At 46.6% G+C, this 17,232-nt stretch overlaps 1 long non-coding RNA gene across 1 annotated transcript in view; it reads left to right on the forward strand.

The window, feature by feature from the left end:
- The first annotated feature begins 9,093 nt into the window (after positions 1-9,093).
- Positions 9,094-17,232, forward strand: part of LOC138796622 (uncharacterized) — a 28,513-nt gene continuing 20,374 nt past the window's right edge. Inside the window, exon 1 of the long non-coding RNA XR_011363774.1 lies at positions 9,094-9,165. This is a non-coding gene — a long non-coding RNA (uncharacterized lncRNA). The remainder of the gene's footprint in view (positions 9,166-17,232) is intronic.

A 17,232-nucleotide genomic window follows, 5' to 3' on the forward strand; every position in this document is an offset into this window, starting at 1 on the left:
TTCAGCTGCAGGATGGGGCTACAAGCAGTGCAGAGCTTGCTCAGAAATGGCAGCAGGCAGGTGTGAGGGCATCTGCACTGTGAGGCTAGGTTCACACTACGTATATGTCCGGCCGCAAATTTTTCGCGGCCGGACATATACGTATGAAACTCCGGCCGGGACTTTACGCAAGTTGCGGCCGGATACGTACGGACCGCGAACTTACGCCCGTAGCGTACTTACGCTTCCCGAGCGCTCTTCGTAGCGATCTAACAGCGGTCTTTTATTTGGAAATCTTCGCCTAGCCCCGGACACCCCACAGAACCTTTTGGATCGGAACAAAAAGCTGGCAAAATGAAGAAATCACCACTACGTACGGGACCGCATGTTACGCTACGGGCGTAAGTTACGGCATTTCCGTCCCGAAATAATGGTCTGGTTCATTTTTTACGGCTCCGCATACGATCCGGGCGTAAGTTCGTACGTAGTGTGAACTGTGCGCCCGTAGATCGTATACTTTACATTGTACGCAAACTACGTAAGTTTCTGGCCGCTTATTCACGGAACGCGCTACGGCCGGAAACTTACGTAGTGTGAACGTAGCCTTAGACTGCAGAGACTCATGGAGCAAGGCCTGGTCTCAGGGAGGGCAGCAAAGAAGCCACTTCTCTCCAGAAAAACATCAGGGACAGACTGATATTCTGCAAAAGGTCCAGGGAGTGGACTGCTGAGGACTGGGGGAAAGGTGTAGGGAGCGGACTGCTGAGGACTGGGGGAAAGGTCCAGGGAGTGGACTGCTGAGGACTGGGGGAAAGGTCCAGGGAGTGGACTGCTGAGGACTGTGGGAAAGTCATTGTCTCTGATGAATCCCCTTTCCGATTGTTTGGGACATCTGGAAAACAGCTTATTGGGAGAAGACGAGGTGAGCGCTACCACCAGTCTTGTCTCATGCCAACTGTAACCGGCATCCTGAAACCAATCATGTGTGGGGTTGCTTCTCAGCCAAGGAAATCGGCTCTCTCACAGTCTTGCCTAAAAACACGGCCATGAATAAAGAATGGTACCAGAATGTCCTCCAAAAGCAACTTCTCCCAACCGTCCAAGAGCAGTTTGGCCATCACCAATGCCTTTTCCAGCATGATGGAGCACCTTGCCATAAAGCAAAGGTGATAACTAAATGGCTCAGGGAACAAAACATGGAGATTTTGGGTCCATGGCCTGGAAAATCCCATTGAGAACTTGTGGTCAATCATCAAGAGACGAGTGGACAAACAAAAACCAATGAATTCTGACAAAATGCAAGCATTGATTGTGCAAGAATGGACGGCTATCAGTCAGGATTTGGTCCAGAAGTTGATTGAGAGCAGCCGGGGAGAATTGCAGAGGTCCCGAAGAAGAAGGGTCAACACTGCAAATATTGACTTGCTGCAGTAACTCATCTACCTGTCAGTATAAGCTTCTGTTACTTATAATATGATTGCAATTATATTTCTGGGTGTGCCTCCATTTGTAAATCATGGTCACAGGACATTCACTAAAGATGATCAGTATGTGGAAGCAATACAGCACTAACTCAAGCTGGTAGGCTACAAACACAAGCATTGGAAGAAGAATGGTCGCTTCGGCGGCACATATACTACAATTGGATTGATACACTTTATTCTACTTAGCACAGCTGAAGGGAGAAGTGACTGTAAACGTGTGTTTCCTTGTATATTTTCTACTGTATGCTACTAATGCTCAAATGATAGCCAATCCCTTAGCTGGGCGCCTCACATATCTACTCTATTCCTTGGTCCTATCACAGATACACTTCTTAACCTTCTTTCCTGCCCAATCAAATAAAGGCCAGGACCCATTTGTGGGACTACAACTATGAAAGACTAGTTCCTGTTTTCTTCAAGCACCTCCACCCTAGCCATGTCGTGCTAGTGAGCCACGCAGTGAGGCTTTTCTAGGCCAGAATAAACCTGAACTCTAGCCACGTTGGGTGGCTATCCTCTTCTACCCCTGATAACTAGACAAGAGTCTATGACAGCAGTTAGGAAAGAGCAATTGAAGCCAAGAACTTGGTTGCAGACTGGGGCCTACCCAGGCACTATGGTACTCAGTTGGGGCTATGAGGAGAAATATCTAACATCCACGGGAATAAACATCCGCCTATGGTATCTTGTGTGTACAGAATGACACAGGATCAGGGATGCCGGCCCAACTAGTGGGAGAGCTAGCTGTCAGGGAGACTCGGCTTATTGCACTTAGCTTAACTACTTTTGGTGTTGCATTCTCTATTTTTACCACAAGATGTCTCTATGTATTACTTTTGTATATATTGCACGGCTGTAGTCATTTAACCCTTAGAAGACCGGGACAATTAGCATTTTTCACTTCCATTTTTTTCCTCCTTGTGCTTAAAAGGCCTTGCACTTTTTTTTTTTTACCTAGAAACCCACACAAGCCCTTATTTTTTGCGCCACTAATTGTACTTTGCAATGACAGCTGAATTTTTGCATAAAGTACACTGCAAAACAAAATTTCAGTTGGTAAAATTGAAAAAAAACAAAAACAGACGCATTTCTTTTATTTGGGGGGTATTTGTTTTTACGCCATTCGCCCTGGGGTAAAACTTGTTATACATGTTATACATGTTCCTCAAATCGTTACAATTAAAATGATATATAACATGTATAACTTTTCTTTTATTTGATGGCCTGTAAAAAATCCAAACAAATATACGTTCCTTAAAATGGCTCCATTCCCAGGCTTATAGTGCTTTTATCCTTTGGTCTATGGGGCTGTGTCAGGTGTCATTTTTTGCGCCATGATGTGTTCTTTCTATCGGTACCTTGATTGCGCATATACAACTTTTTGATCGCTTTTTATTACAATTTTTCTGAATTTGATGCGACCAAAAATGCGCAATTTTGTACTTTGGGATTTTTTTTGCGCTTACGCCGTTTACCGTGCGAGATCAGGAATGTGATTAATTAATAGTTCGGGTGATTACGCACGTGGCGATAGCAAACATGTTTATTTATTTATTTTTATCTATAACCTGGGAAAAGGGGGGTGATTCAAACTTTTATTATGGGAGGGGTTTATTTATTAATAATATCACTTTTTTTTTTTACACATATACTAGAAGCCCCCCTGGGGTTAGGGTTATACCCCTGGGGTTAGGGTTATTCCCTCCTCTCCCTGGGGTTAGGGTTATTCCCCCCTGGGGTTAAGGTTATTCCCCCCCCCTGGGGTTAGGGTTATTCCCACTGGGGTTAGGGTTATCCCTCCTGGGGTTGGGGTTATTCCCCCCTGGGGTCAGGGTTATTCCCCCTGGAGTTAGAGTTATTCACCCTGGGGGACTCCTAGTATATGCACACTGATCTCTCATTGAGATCTATGCAGTATAGTAATACTGCATAGATCAATGAGATAAGTATTCTATTGCTTTCTGCTGCTGCAGCCGAAAGCAGTCGAGTGCCGAGCCGGGATCAGCGCCATTATGGTACAGACCCCGGCCGGTGCCGGAAGCAAGGATCGCCCCTCCGTGACCTCAGTGTTGTGCATCCCCCATATAGCCCCATTATGTTGTGCATCCCCCATATAGCCCCCAGTGTTTGTGCATCCCCCATATAGCCCCCAGTGTTGTGCATCCCCCAGATAGCCCCCAGTGTTGTGCATCCCCCATATAGCCCCCAGTGTTGTGCATCCACCATATAGCCCCCAGTGTTTGTGCATCCCCCATATAGCCCCCAGTGTTGTGCATCCACCATATAGCCCCCAGTGTTTGTGCATCCCCCATATAGCCCTCAGTGTTGTGCATTCTCCATATAGCCCCCAGTGTTGTTCATCCCCCATATAGCCCACAGTGTTGTTCATCCCCCATATAGTCCCCAGTGTTGTTCATCCCCCATATAGCCCCCAGTGTTTGTGCATCCCCCATATAGCCCCCAGTGTTGTGCATCCCCCAGATAGCCCCCAGTGTTGTGCATCCCCCATATAGCCCCCAGTGTTGTGCATCCCCCATATAGCCCCCAGTGTTTGTGCATCCCCCATATAGCCCCCAGTGTTGTGCATCCACCATATAGCCCCCAGTGTTTGTGCATCCCCCATATAGCCCTCAGTGTTGTGCATTCTCCATATAGCCCCCAGTGTTGTTCATCCCCCATATAGCCCACAGTGTTGTTCATCCCCCATATAGTCCCCAGTGTTGTGCATCCCCCATATAGCCCTCAGTGTTGGGCATCCTCCCTATAGCCCCCAGTGTTGTCCCTCTCTAATAACAATAAAACACAACACAACTCAGTATCTGTTGCTCCCTGATGAAGTCCTGGGCAGCGCTACCACTGAGCTCAGTGTGCGCCACGGCGGCTGGGACTTCTGGTACAGGGAGTACCGGAAGTCCCAGCCGCCGCGGTGCACACTGAGCTCAGTGGGAGCTGCTGATCTGTCGGGGGCGACACTCTTGTAATCGCAAGCAAAACGCTGCTTGCAGTCACAAAAATGATTGACAGGGCGGGAAACCTATGGCTTCTCGCGCTGTCAATCAAAACACTGAACACCTGGGAGGCCTGCTGGACCACCGGGTGTTGTAGGCAGTTAGCTCCGGGGGACCCCAGGCCACGGGCCCCCTGATGCTAGGGACCCCGTAGCGGCCACTTTGGCTGCATATTGGCTATGTACTGCACTGTGACAATTTGGATGTTACACGTAATAGGCCAACACAGGTGTATACAGGAAAATTATACGCTGCCTGCCTGTTTAAGTAGCTGATGCCTGGTAGTCTGTGCACCGTCCTAACAAAGGGTTTTCGGGTCTTGTCTGTCTAAAATGGAAGGTGGGAGGAGCATTGAATTTTTACTGTGTATTTGCTTTCATGCTCGATCTGAAACAAGTACTACTCACTCATCTCTAGTTATTGTATATTCATGGTTATGGTATTGTATATTCATGTTTGTGTTATTGTATATTCATGGTCATGGTAATGTATATTCGTGGGTGTGGTATTTTATATTTATACTTGTGGTATTGTGTCTTCATCAGGGCCGTCTTACCCATTGGGCATGGTAGGCGGCTGCCCGGGGGCCCTTGCATCCTAGGGGGCCCCTGCCCGCTGTGACATATTCCCTGTCCCCGGCAGTGTCGGACTGGGTCACCGGAGGACCAGAGGATCCTCAGGTGGGCCCCTCCCCCACTCCTACTGACCGACCGGCAGCTGGGGCCCCCAGGCAGCATAGAGTGATGCTGCCTGTCCCCAGTGGGCCCCAGCTGCCGCTGCGCCGCAACTGTCAGGCCGCCCGGCCCCTGATGGTGGCTGAGGATCCCCCCCCCCCCGGCTCGAGAGTCCAGCCCCTACCTCATCCTCGCTGCCCCGCACACTGGTCGGACTCGGAACTGTATGCGCTCGCACTCCTAACGAGCTCATACAGTTCCTACTGGGCCAGGATGTGATTGACACAGCATCAGGAGCCATTGGCTCCTGGCTGTGTCAATCATTCTTGTGGCTGGAGGCAGTATTATACCTCCAGCCACGAGGCAGCGCTCGCCGAAGAGGAGCGGACGGGAGCGGAAGTGGACCGACCACTTAAGGCCCGCCCCGACCAGGTACCTCTGCAGACAGTATTGTGAGGAGCAGAGAAGGAATTGCATTCGTTTTTGGGGGGTGAGTAGTATGATCTTGGAGGTGCAGGAGGATGAAGGGGGGAGTAGTATGATTGGGTAGGAGGATGATGGAGGGGTGGTATTATGATGGAGTGGCAGGAGGATAAAGGGGGTAGTAGTATGACGATAAAGGGGGTAGTAGTATGATCTTGGAGGTGCAGGAGGATGAAGGGGGGAGTAGTATGATGATGGCAGGGCAGGAGGATGAAGGAGTTTGTAGAATGATGATGGGGTGCAGGAGGATGAAGGAGTAGTATGATGATGATGGGGAGACTAGTATGATGATGGAGGGGCAGGAGTATGAAGGAGGTAGTAGTATGATGATGGAGGGGTAGGAGGATGAAGGTGAGAGTAGTATGATGATGGAGGGGCAGGAGGATGAAGGAGGTAGTAGTATGATGATGGAGGGGCAGGAGGATGAAGGAGGTAGTAGTATGATAATGGAGGGGCAGGAGGATGAAGGAGGTAGTAGTATGATGATGGAGGGGCAGGAGGATGAAGGGGGAGTAGTATGATGATGGAGGGCAGGAGGATGAAGGGGGGAGTAGTATGATGATGGAGGAGCAGGAGGATGAAGGAGGTAGTTGTATGATGATAGAGGGGCAGGAGGATGAAGGGGTAGTAGTATGATGATGGAGGGGCAGGAGGATGAAGGAGGTAGTACTATGATGATGGGGGCAGGAGGATGAAGGGGTAGTAGTATGATAATGGAGGAGCAGGAGGATGAAGGGGGGAGTTGTATGATGATAGAGGGGCAGGAGGATGAAGGAGGTAGTACTATGATGATGGGGGCAGGAGGATGAAGGGGTAGTAGTATGATGATGGAGGAGCAGGAGGATGAAGGAGTAGTAGTATGATGATGGAGGGCAGGAGGATGAAGGAGGTAATAAAATGATTATATGGGGTGCAGCTGCATCATATGGGCACAAACTATAGCCTGCTCTGAGTGGAGGACAAGGGAGTTGTCGCAGATCCAGATGAATCCAGAATAGGGCTGGGTCAGTATGTCGCTTTTTTACCGATTCTTCTTTGGTGGGCCCCAAGGATCATTTCCTCTGGTGGGCCCCAGGTATCCCAGTCCGACACTGGTCCCCGGCCCCCAAGCAAGCTCCCTTGTAGGTATTGTGCCTGTGCTGCCGTCAGCCGCTCCCCCTCCCCCCCCCCCCCCGGCCAACGTGACATCTTCCTTGTCCCTGGTCTGCATGGCGCAAGCTCCCCCTTGTAGGTGCTGTGCAGTGCTTGTGCTCTGAGTCCTGCCGTCAGCTGCACCCCCCCAACCCACCCCCCCCCCGTGCGCGGTCCTCAGGCTCAGGCCAGCAGAAGGGAGAGGAGCCTGTAAACACTGAGACTCCTCCTCCTTCACGTATTAACTGAGGAGGATGACGTCAGGTCTCAGCCCATGAGGATGGCTGCCGGAGTGCTGTGCAGTGAGCAGGGAAGCGTGGTGAATATATTACAGGCCCCAGATACAATATATTAGACATGTTGATGACTAGGGGCCCATAATGCTGTTAGGACGGCCCTGGTCTTCATGGTTGTGGTATTGTATATTTAAGGTTGTGGTATTGTATTCATGGTTGTGGTATTGGATTTAGGGTTGTGGTATTGTATTCATGGTTGTGGTATTGTATATTTAAGGTTGTGGTATTGTATTCATGGTTGTGGTATTGTATATTTAAGGTTGTGGTATTGTATATATATTGTTGTGGCATTGTATATATATATGTTGTGGTATTGTATATATATTGTTGTGGCATTGTATGTATATATATATATATATATATATATATATATATCTATATATATATATATATATATTGAGGCAAACAGGCGTTTAGCGTGGGTGCCCAGGGACTGCGAACAGAGTGCTGTGCAGGGATGGTTCCCATTATCTGTTACACATCCTCCCCTGTACCCCCCTCTGCTGGTAGCATAATGGTTGCTCCGGGACAACCCCCTTTGCACACATGACTATAGCTGTCCAATAGCAGCAGGTTGGGATGCTTAATATACCCTCCTGTGTCTTACCTCTTCCTCTTGATGATCCGGTAGCAAGCAGGTCACATCCCCTTGCTGTCCCTCCCTCCCTGGAAATAAAAAAAAAAAAAAAAAAATTATATAAAGAGATCTTTGATGTTGGCATTTTAAGGTGCAATTGCTATATGGTTCCATGTGGTCACATCTTTGCTAATGTTTTTTTTTTTAAGTCACAACAGGCGGTTCAGAGGTTAAAAGGTTGTGATAAAGCGAGCCTGGAAGTTCGATGTGCCCGCTGGGAGTCCAGCGGCTGGCACTCTGCGTCCAGCCTGGATATGTGTTCTCCACGTTGGAGAGAGTTGGAGTTACTTAAAAGAGTTTACAATTAATAAATGCTGTGGCCGACCCTCGTCCAGCAAAAGTAGAATGGTGTTGTGTTTTTTATTTAGTCATAAGAGCCAGAAGTCTGCGGGTGGTATAGGTTGGTTACCTGTTGGCAGTCTATATATATGGTTGTGGCATTGTATATTTATGGTTGTGGTATTGTATATTTATGGTTGTGGTATTGTATATTTATGGTTGTGGCATTGTATATTTATGGTTGTGGTATTGTATATTTATGGTTGTGGCATTGTATATTTATGGTTGTGGTATTGTATATTTATGGTTGTGGTATTGTATATTTATGGTTGTGGTATTGTATATTTATGGTTGTGGCATTGTATTCATGGTTGTGGTATTGTGTGTGTATGTATATATATATATATATATATATATATATACATGGTTGTGGCATTGTATATATATATGGTTGTGGCATTGTATATATATATGGTTGTGGTATTGTATTCATGGTTGTGGTATTGTTTGTGTGTGTATATATATATATATATATATATATATATATATATATATATGGTTGTGGCATTGTATATATATATGGTTGTGGTATTGTATTCATGGTTGTGGTATTGTGTGTGTGTGTGTATATATATATATATATATATATATATATATATATATATATATATATATATGGTTGTGGCATTGTGTATATATATGGTTGTGGTATTGTGTGTGTATATATATATATATATATATATATATATATATATATGGTTGTGGTATTGTATACTCATGGTTGTAAAGATGCAGTCTATTGAAGTTGAGTTTCTCTAGGGTTGGCCAGAGAATGGACCCTGTGTTATATTGACATAGATTTATTAATATATTGGTTATTCTTTATTAGATTATAGAGAGGAGCCATGCTGGAGATGGGTCACCATCACTATACACACACACACACACACACACACACACCACAGCTGGGAGTCACCATAGCAACACCAGCTGCCTCCTTACTGTCCTACACCCAGAAGATGGGCGGAGCTATTCTAATAAGCTCCTCCCAAGAGGCAGTTGTGACAGGAATTCCCTGAGGAGTTGAGGGAAGCTGTGGTTATGGTGCCACCAGCTCTGTGAGGAACTCTGAGGAGACTTCTAGAAGCCAGCTCACCAAAGCCTGAGTGAGTGTGACCGATGGGAGTTATGGAGGTAAGAAGCTTATTCTTATTACTGAGACGAGCCTGATCAGCCTCACTCTACCAGGTACTGATCTATGCTGAGGGGTCATCTATCAATGTGCCTTTAGTTCTTCTGGGATGTGAGACTTGTGGCTTACGGCCATGATACCCTGTAAGACTCTTATCCCACTGGATAGTGATCACCTCCAGTATTACAAAGGGCGACTTCATATACTTCACTAATCTCTGACCGGCGGCCGTTTTAAAGGGAAGCAATCACACTAAAATTGGCCATAAAGCTAAGGATCTGTGAGTCCATCTAAGTGAGCCATTTTAAGTGTGAAAAATGAATTAATACCAGACTTCAAACAAGGCTACAACCTACAATAACTCTGCATCACACTTGAATGGCTGCACTTTACCTCCTGTTTCTCTCCCTATGCCCTATAGATTGTGAGCCCTCGCGGGCAGGGTCCTCTTCCCCCATGTACCAGTCTGTCTTTTGCCTTCATGTAATGTGTTCTGATCTTGTATTATTCCTGCCTGTTGCCTATCTATTGTATAGCGCTCTGGAATTAAGGGCGCTTTATAAATAAATAATAATAATAATAATAATAATAAAAGGAAACGTGCTGGTACATCAGCCAGCACGCTTCCTAACCATCCCCCTGTACCCTCCGTCCTATGTACATAGAGCCCGCAAAGTTAGTTTAATAGTCTCCCGCACTCTATGCAAATTACCATGCAAGTAGTCACGGTGGGCGGGTGGCTGGTCAAGTAGTCATGGTGGGCGGGGGCTTCTTCAAGTAGTCACTGGGTCCTGGGCCGGCTCCGGCCCTGTAACCACGCCCATCTGGGCGTGTTGGAAAGCGGCGCCTGGTGACGTCACTCAGGGGGGGGGGTGGCCACACCGACGTCTTTACTAAGTTGCGCATGCGCAGTACATTGGGTGAATCCGCTGCTATACTACACCGTGCAGGCGCAGTACAGCAGCGTCTTCCCCGGCTGCATTGCGCACGCGCAGCATAGTAAAAACGTCGGCGTGGCCGACGTGCAATGGCGTCCCCCCGCCCCCTCCCCCCCGAGTGACGTCACCAGGCGCCGCTTTCCAACACACCCAGATTGGCGTGATTACAGCGCCGGAGCTGGCCCAGGACCCAGTGACTACTTGAAGAAGCCCCCGCCCACCGTGACTACTTGCATGGTAATTTGCATAGAGTGCGGGAGACTATTTAACTTTGCGGGCTGTATGTACATAGGACGGAGGGTACAGGGGGATGTTTAGGAAGTGTGCTGGCTGATGTACCAGCACGTTTCCTTAGCGTTATGGCCAATTTTAGTGTGATTGGTTCCCTTTAAGAGGTATTTAGTGTAAAGGAACTGTCTTCATCTGCAGGTAAAGTCACTGTTGTACCTCACCGCCTCCACTCCCTGGTGTCTGATTGTCTCTGCACCTCATCACCATCAAGGGCTTCTCCATTATCACCTCAGGCAACAGTAATAGAGAAGCCCCAGGGGGAACTACAAGTATCATCATCACCACACACCTTAGTGCAGTCCCCTCTATAACCTCTGTGGCCGTATTTACCTCAGGAAGATGGAGAGAGTTATTAGCACTCGGCCTGTGACAGGATATATCTCCATTTATTCAGCATACCCTCCATCCTACCTGGGAGCAATGGAGCCGAGGTGCAGCCTTGGTGTAGTAGTGCAGCTTGACTCAGGCTTTACTAGGCTGGGTTGTAAGAGCTGGTTAACGGCTTTGGGCTGAGGAGGGAGAGTCACGTGAAGGGTGTGGTTTAGGGGCGGTATATAGGCAGTGGTGGGAGGAAGTGCCTCATTGCCCCCCTAGTCAGGAAGGAGAAAGTCCCACCCATACTCCCTTTAATTATGTGGGCGGGTTCTGTCCCCTTGGAGGCAAATTGTAGGTGCATGAGTGACACTCATACAACTTATGGTGGGGCAATAGTCTCCCAGGGGAATGGCATAGTTGCCAACAGTCCCGGTTTTGCTGGGACTGTCCCAATTCTGAGGAGACAGCCCCGGCAAAATCATGTCCCTGGTATGTCCTGGGAAGCCCCGCCCCCACCGCGGGAAGCCCCACCCCCTTCCAGCGTGAGTCATTTCCCTCATGCAGAGCAGGGAGAGGAGTCCCTGGGGGACAAGAGGAACCATATTGGTGAGGTAAGTATAGCTTTTTTTTTGTTTTAAATACAGATGAAGGGACAAGAGGATGTTGAAGGGGGTGCTGGTATGATGATGGGACAGGAGGAAGATAAAGGGGGAAGTAGCATGATGATGGAGGTGCAGGAGGATGAGAGGGGTAGTACTATGATGATGGAAGGGCAGGAGGATGAAGGGGTAGTAGTATGATGATGGAGGGAAAGGAGCATTAGAGGGGTAGTACTATGATTATGGAAGGGCAGGAGGATGAAGGGGGATGCTATCTCTGAGTCTCAGCCTGAGTGGGGTGTGTAATATACTGGGGACCTGAAACTGGGGTGTGTAATATACTCGGGGCCTAATACTGGGGTGTGTAAAGCTCCTTCTGTGTTGTACTGACTGTAAATTCTAACTGGAAAATTTTGAACCCACGCCCATGATAGGCCACACCCACCGAGACCACACCCACAATAAGCCACACCCCCTTTTACAGCTAAAGTGTCCCTGGAAAAAAATTTCAAATGTTGGCAATTATAGAATGGGTGCCTTTGGATTGGTGAGTGCGGCTAAGGGCAGATGAGTTGGGCACAAAAGTGAAAATGGGGTCTCCAAGGGGACTTTCCACCCTCTTTACACTGTGTGCTGCTATGCTGATACTTAGCTATACTTATGCTATGTTACTGGAGAGATTATGGATACATTTATTGGAGAGATTTTTTTTTTATCATATAATGTTGGTCTTAATAAACATGGGAGGGAGGGAGATTGTGATCCCGCTGTATAGAGCTCTGGTGAGGCCACATCTGTATACTGTGTCCAGTTCTGGAGACCTCACCTAAAAAAGGACATTGATAAAATAGAACGGGTCCAAACACGGCTACAAAAACGGTGTCGGGTGTGAGGCATAAACCATATCAGGAAAGACTTAGGGATTTGTATCTGTATAGTCTGGAGGAAAGACGGGAAAGGAGGACATGATGGAAACCTTTAAGTATGTTACAGGAGGGAAGTGTTTTTAGTAAAAAACTGAGCTCAAGAACAAGAGGACACAGTGAGAGGTTAGTTGGGGGAAAGATCAGAAGCAATGTGAGAAAATATTATTTTACTGAAAGAGTAGTAGATACCTGGAACAAACTTCCAGCAGAGGTGGTTGGTAAATCTACAATAACAGAATTTAAACACGCCTGGTATATACATACATCTATCCTAAGATAATAAGAAAGAAAATACTAAAAGGGCCGACTAGATGGACCCAGTGGTCTTTTTCTGCCGACAATCTTCTATGTTTCTATGGCCGACATGGCGTTTTTCCAAGGCCAGAAAAGTGCCAGAGATTTGTAGTTTACTTCTATTTTAAAATCTCCAATCTTCCAGTACTTATCAGCTGCTGTATGTCCTGCAGGAAGTGCTTCATTCTTTCTAGCCTGACACAGTGCTCTCTGCTGCCACCTCTGTCCATGTTAGGAACTGTCCAGAGCAGGAGAGGTTTTCTATGGGGATTTGCTGCTGCTCTGGACAGTTGCTGACATGGACAGAGGTGGCAGCAGAGAGCACTGTCAGTGTCAGACTGGCGAGAATACACCACTTCCTGCAGGACATACAGCAGCTGATAAGTACTGGTAGACTGGAGATGTTTTAAGAGAAATAAATTACAAATCTCTGGTACTTTCACTCACCAGTTGATTTGAAAGAAATTTTTTTGGTGAACAACCCCTTTAACCCCTTAATGACCCGCCGTTAGGGAAGTTCAGAGAGTGGCCGCGCTGTGACCCCGCTCTGAACCACTGAGAACCCTGCTAATTTTTGCAGCCTGGGACCGCGGCTATTAGCAGGCGGGGCCGATCGCTAAGACTGCTAATTAGGACATTTCAATGCAGCTGTCAAACATGACAGCTGCATTTAAATGCCTTGCGGTGCCCCTCCCTGGTGGTCTATTGGGGGGATCCCTTCTCCTTCCCTGGCTAGGCCTCAGTGTCGGAATGATGCTGATCTCGGCTCAATATTCTATAGATCTGGTCTGCAGGAGCCCAGCATAATACAGCACTTATCTAATGGATCAGTGCTGTATAATGTATACTACACTGATCTATAAGAGAGATCAGTGTAGTTGTAGTAGAAGAACTTCTAGTTAATGTGTGTGTTTAAAAAAATGTTTTTGTTTTTTTTAAATAAAACCCCCCCTCCCCTTCAAAGTTTGAATCACCCCCCTTTTCCCATTTTATAAATAAAAATAAATAAATAAATAAACATATTTGGTATCGCCTCGTGCGTAAACGCCTGAACTATTAAATTATCACATTCCTTATCTTGCATGGTAAATGGCGTATGTGCAAAATTGTGCATTTTTGGTCGCATCAAATCCAGAAAAATTTTAATAAAAAGTGTTCAAAAAGTTGCATATACGCACGCAGGATACCGATAGAAAGAGCACATCATGGCACAAAAATTACACCTCACACAGCCCCTTAGACCATAGGATAAAAGCGCTATAAGCATGGGAATAGAGCAATTTTAAGGAACATTTAGGTTTTTTAAGATAAAAATTTTTTAAAAGCTGTCAAAATAAAAGTTATACAAGTTATATATCATTGTAATTGTACCGACTTGAGGAACATATATAACATGTCCGTTTTACAATATTGTGAACGACGTAAACACAACACAACTTTCACCACGCATATAATTTTTTTCTGGTTTCGCAGCATATTTTATGCAAAAATTAAGTCTGTCATTGCAAAGTACAATTAGTGGCACAAAAAATAAGGCCCCATCCTTAAAGGAGTACTCCGGCAGACCGATTAAAAAAACAAACAAAAAACAAACAAACACACACAGCTTATATACTACCATCCCTCCAGTGACGATCGACACTTGAATCTCCCGCCGGCCGCATCCCCGTCCTTTTCCGGCCTCAGATCTCCCTCATGTCTGGGTTGCGGAGCAATAAATGGGAGAGAAAAGACTGCTGGTGCGCAAGTGCCCCAGCAGCCTTTTCCTCTCCCATTCACTGCTGTGGAAGACGATGAAGAGGATGAAGACCAGGCCCCCCCTGCTCTGACGACATCGACCAAAGATGTCGCCCGGGAGAAGAAGACGGGTCAACAGTCATTTGGTATATACTGTCTACTTTATTTAACCTTTGGGGGGGGGACAGTTTGCTGTCAGCAACTGGGCTGAGCCAATCACTTTTGAAGGCCGGGACTCCCGGTTCCGTAAGTTCCTGCACTTGTATCATGTTCCTGGCCTGCGATAGTACCTAGTCACTAGTGTTACTTGACCTAACATTTTCCTGCATTTATACTCTGGTTACCTGACTTCTGCTATTAACCCTTTGACTACCCCTTTGGACTCGATTTAGTACTTCGCTGCTCAGTTGGTTTTTGTCTCAGACTTCTGTCTTCCCTTTATTGTGTTGTGTATTGTCTTGTTTTGTGTTCCACCTTAGTGAGATCAGGGACTGTCGTCCAGTTGTCCGTTGCTAATTAGAGCATACAAGGCAAGTAGGTAGGGACAGCGGGGTGGGTGCCAGCTTCAGGGCTCACCTGTCCTTGTGTTTCCCTATCCTAACAATTTCTTATTGATCACTACTTTGGGAAAAACAACAGGGCGATGATCCTTTTCGGGACTGATGTGGAGAAGATCTCCTGAAACAAATTCCATGTAGGTTCAGGTTGTCTCCTTCTTTTACTTTATGTCTGATTTCCCTATGGCCTCTTCATGCTCTTCATTGCCCTCATAACACCTAATGGGACAAGGCAGAGGAGATCTTACTCATCCCTTCTTTCTCCCCAGCAGATCAGGTTTTCTATTCATTTCAGATCTAAATAAAATGATGAAACATTTGGGGAGAAACACACATCCTAAGAGTCCAGCACTGGACGCCATCACTGCAAAGACCTCCACAGCCACCATGGATTTCCCTGTGGTGCTCAGATAAGCCGGGATCATGGCGATCCAGACACTGCAGAACACCAGCATGCTGAAGGTGATGTACTTGGCCTCATTGAAAGTGTCCGGTAATGTCCTCACCATGAAAGCCAGAACAAAGCTCACCGCTGCCAGGAACCCCAGATAACTCAACATGGAGAAGAACCAGATCTCTGACCCTGCATTACACTGACTGATGATCTTCCCAGGATAAGACTGAGTGTCCAGGTCCTGGAATGGAGGAGAGGTAGACAACCAGATAGCACAGATTACAACCTGAATGGATGAACACAACAACACTATGGTATAGGACAGCTTCAAACCCAGCCATTTCCTCCAGGGGCTTCCAGGCTTGGTGGACTTAAAAGCCACACAAACCATCACAGTCTTGGCGAGAAGTGAAGAGACGGCAACCGAGAAGAAAACTCCAAAACTGGTTTCCCGTAATCTACAAGTGACATCAGTGGGACGACCAAGAAACAAGAAGACAGAGAGGAAGCTGAGGATGATGGAGACCAGGAGGAGATAACTCAGGTTCCGGTTATTAGCTCTAACAATAGGAGTGTCCCGGTAGGAGATAAATATTCCCAATATGTAGCCGGTCACAAGACATCCGAAGAGCGAGACACAGGAGAATACAGAAGCCATTGTGTCATTGTGGTAAGAGATGAAATCCAGGACTTTGGGCAGACATCGGTCTCTCTTCTCATTCGCCCATTCATCACTGGGGCATTTTATGCAGTTCTCAGAGTCTGTAGGGAAATGTCATAACATATTGCATGTTAATATCTATCTATCTATCTATCTATCTATCTATCTATCTATCTATCTATCCAGGAAATAGTCCATGGCACACCAAAATAAGTGTTGCAGAAAGGTGAAAAAATGTATTTTATAGAAATTTAAAAAATAACAGCACAGCGCAGCATATAACAGGAACGACGTTTCAGCGGGCCGTCCCCAACATTTTCAAGCACGTGCTTGAAAATTGAGGTGATGGCCCACTTGGGTTGGAGTGTCGGTTGGGGCCACCCTATTAAGGAGTCCAGCACTGACGGATCATTCATGGCCATGAGTATGGGTTATCTCTCTTATCTAAAGTTATCACAGCTATAACCAAGGATGACAGAATCCCCCCAGCAGAGTGATGTACGTATTGGAAAGGTCTCCTCTAGGTAGCCCCCCTACTACAACTCCAAGTCTTCTTAAAGTACAGTACTGCAGCTGTTCTGGGATCGGATGTAGTTTGCCAATTCAGTTACTAGTCAGATGGTCCCCCCTTAATAAAGGGGGGAATATCAGCTAAATATACTGTCAGGGGATGTGAGTGTTTTACAATAAGGGGTGTGTAAGCCTAATACACCTAACTCACTGTCCCACAGAGATCTTCTAATACTGGCTATCTCTAAAATAATTTCTGAAGTGTGCATTGGCTTTTATAATCGTCTCTGACATCCCCTATTCTGTCTCCTCTGGAAAAACTGGTTGCCAGGCCATGTGATGTTTCACTTTTTTGCTGATGCTCCTTTAATGAGTTTTGCCAAAGGGAATGACTGTGGTTTGCGAGTTTGAGCCCAACCTACCTTTTAGTGCAGGGGATTTCAAGAGGACAACCAACATGGGCTTCGCTTAGGCTTTTTCTGTCCCTGTTAACCTTAAACTATCCTCCCTGCTCTCATTCGACTCCCTTTTTGACCTCCGGCGCTCTACTGAATACTCCCTATGAACTGCCAAATCCTCACACCAATACTCCCGTTCCTCGTCCTTGACCTTTCCTCTGATTTGTTACAATTGACCATTCCACTGACCTGCTCTTGGATCGACCTATAACTCACTATTTGTACATTTAGTGTCTTTCAGCTATATCTTCCTTCTTTTCCTCCCACTTAGCCCCACAAGTAGTCTGCTTCCTTGAGGGTCACCTTTAATCTTGTTCTGTCTTTCAAACCTCACATTCAAGCCCTGACCACCTCCTGCCCATTTCTCCTTGAATAACATTTTTGGACTT

Source organism: Dendropsophus ebraccatus, chromosome 7 (assembly GCF_027789765.1).
Source record: "Dendropsophus ebraccatus isolate aDenEbr1 chromosome 7, aDenEbr1.pat, whole genome shotgun sequence".
Classification (NCBI taxonomy): domain Eukaryota; kingdom Metazoa; phylum Chordata; class Amphibia; order Anura; family Hylidae; genus Dendropsophus; species Dendropsophus ebraccatus.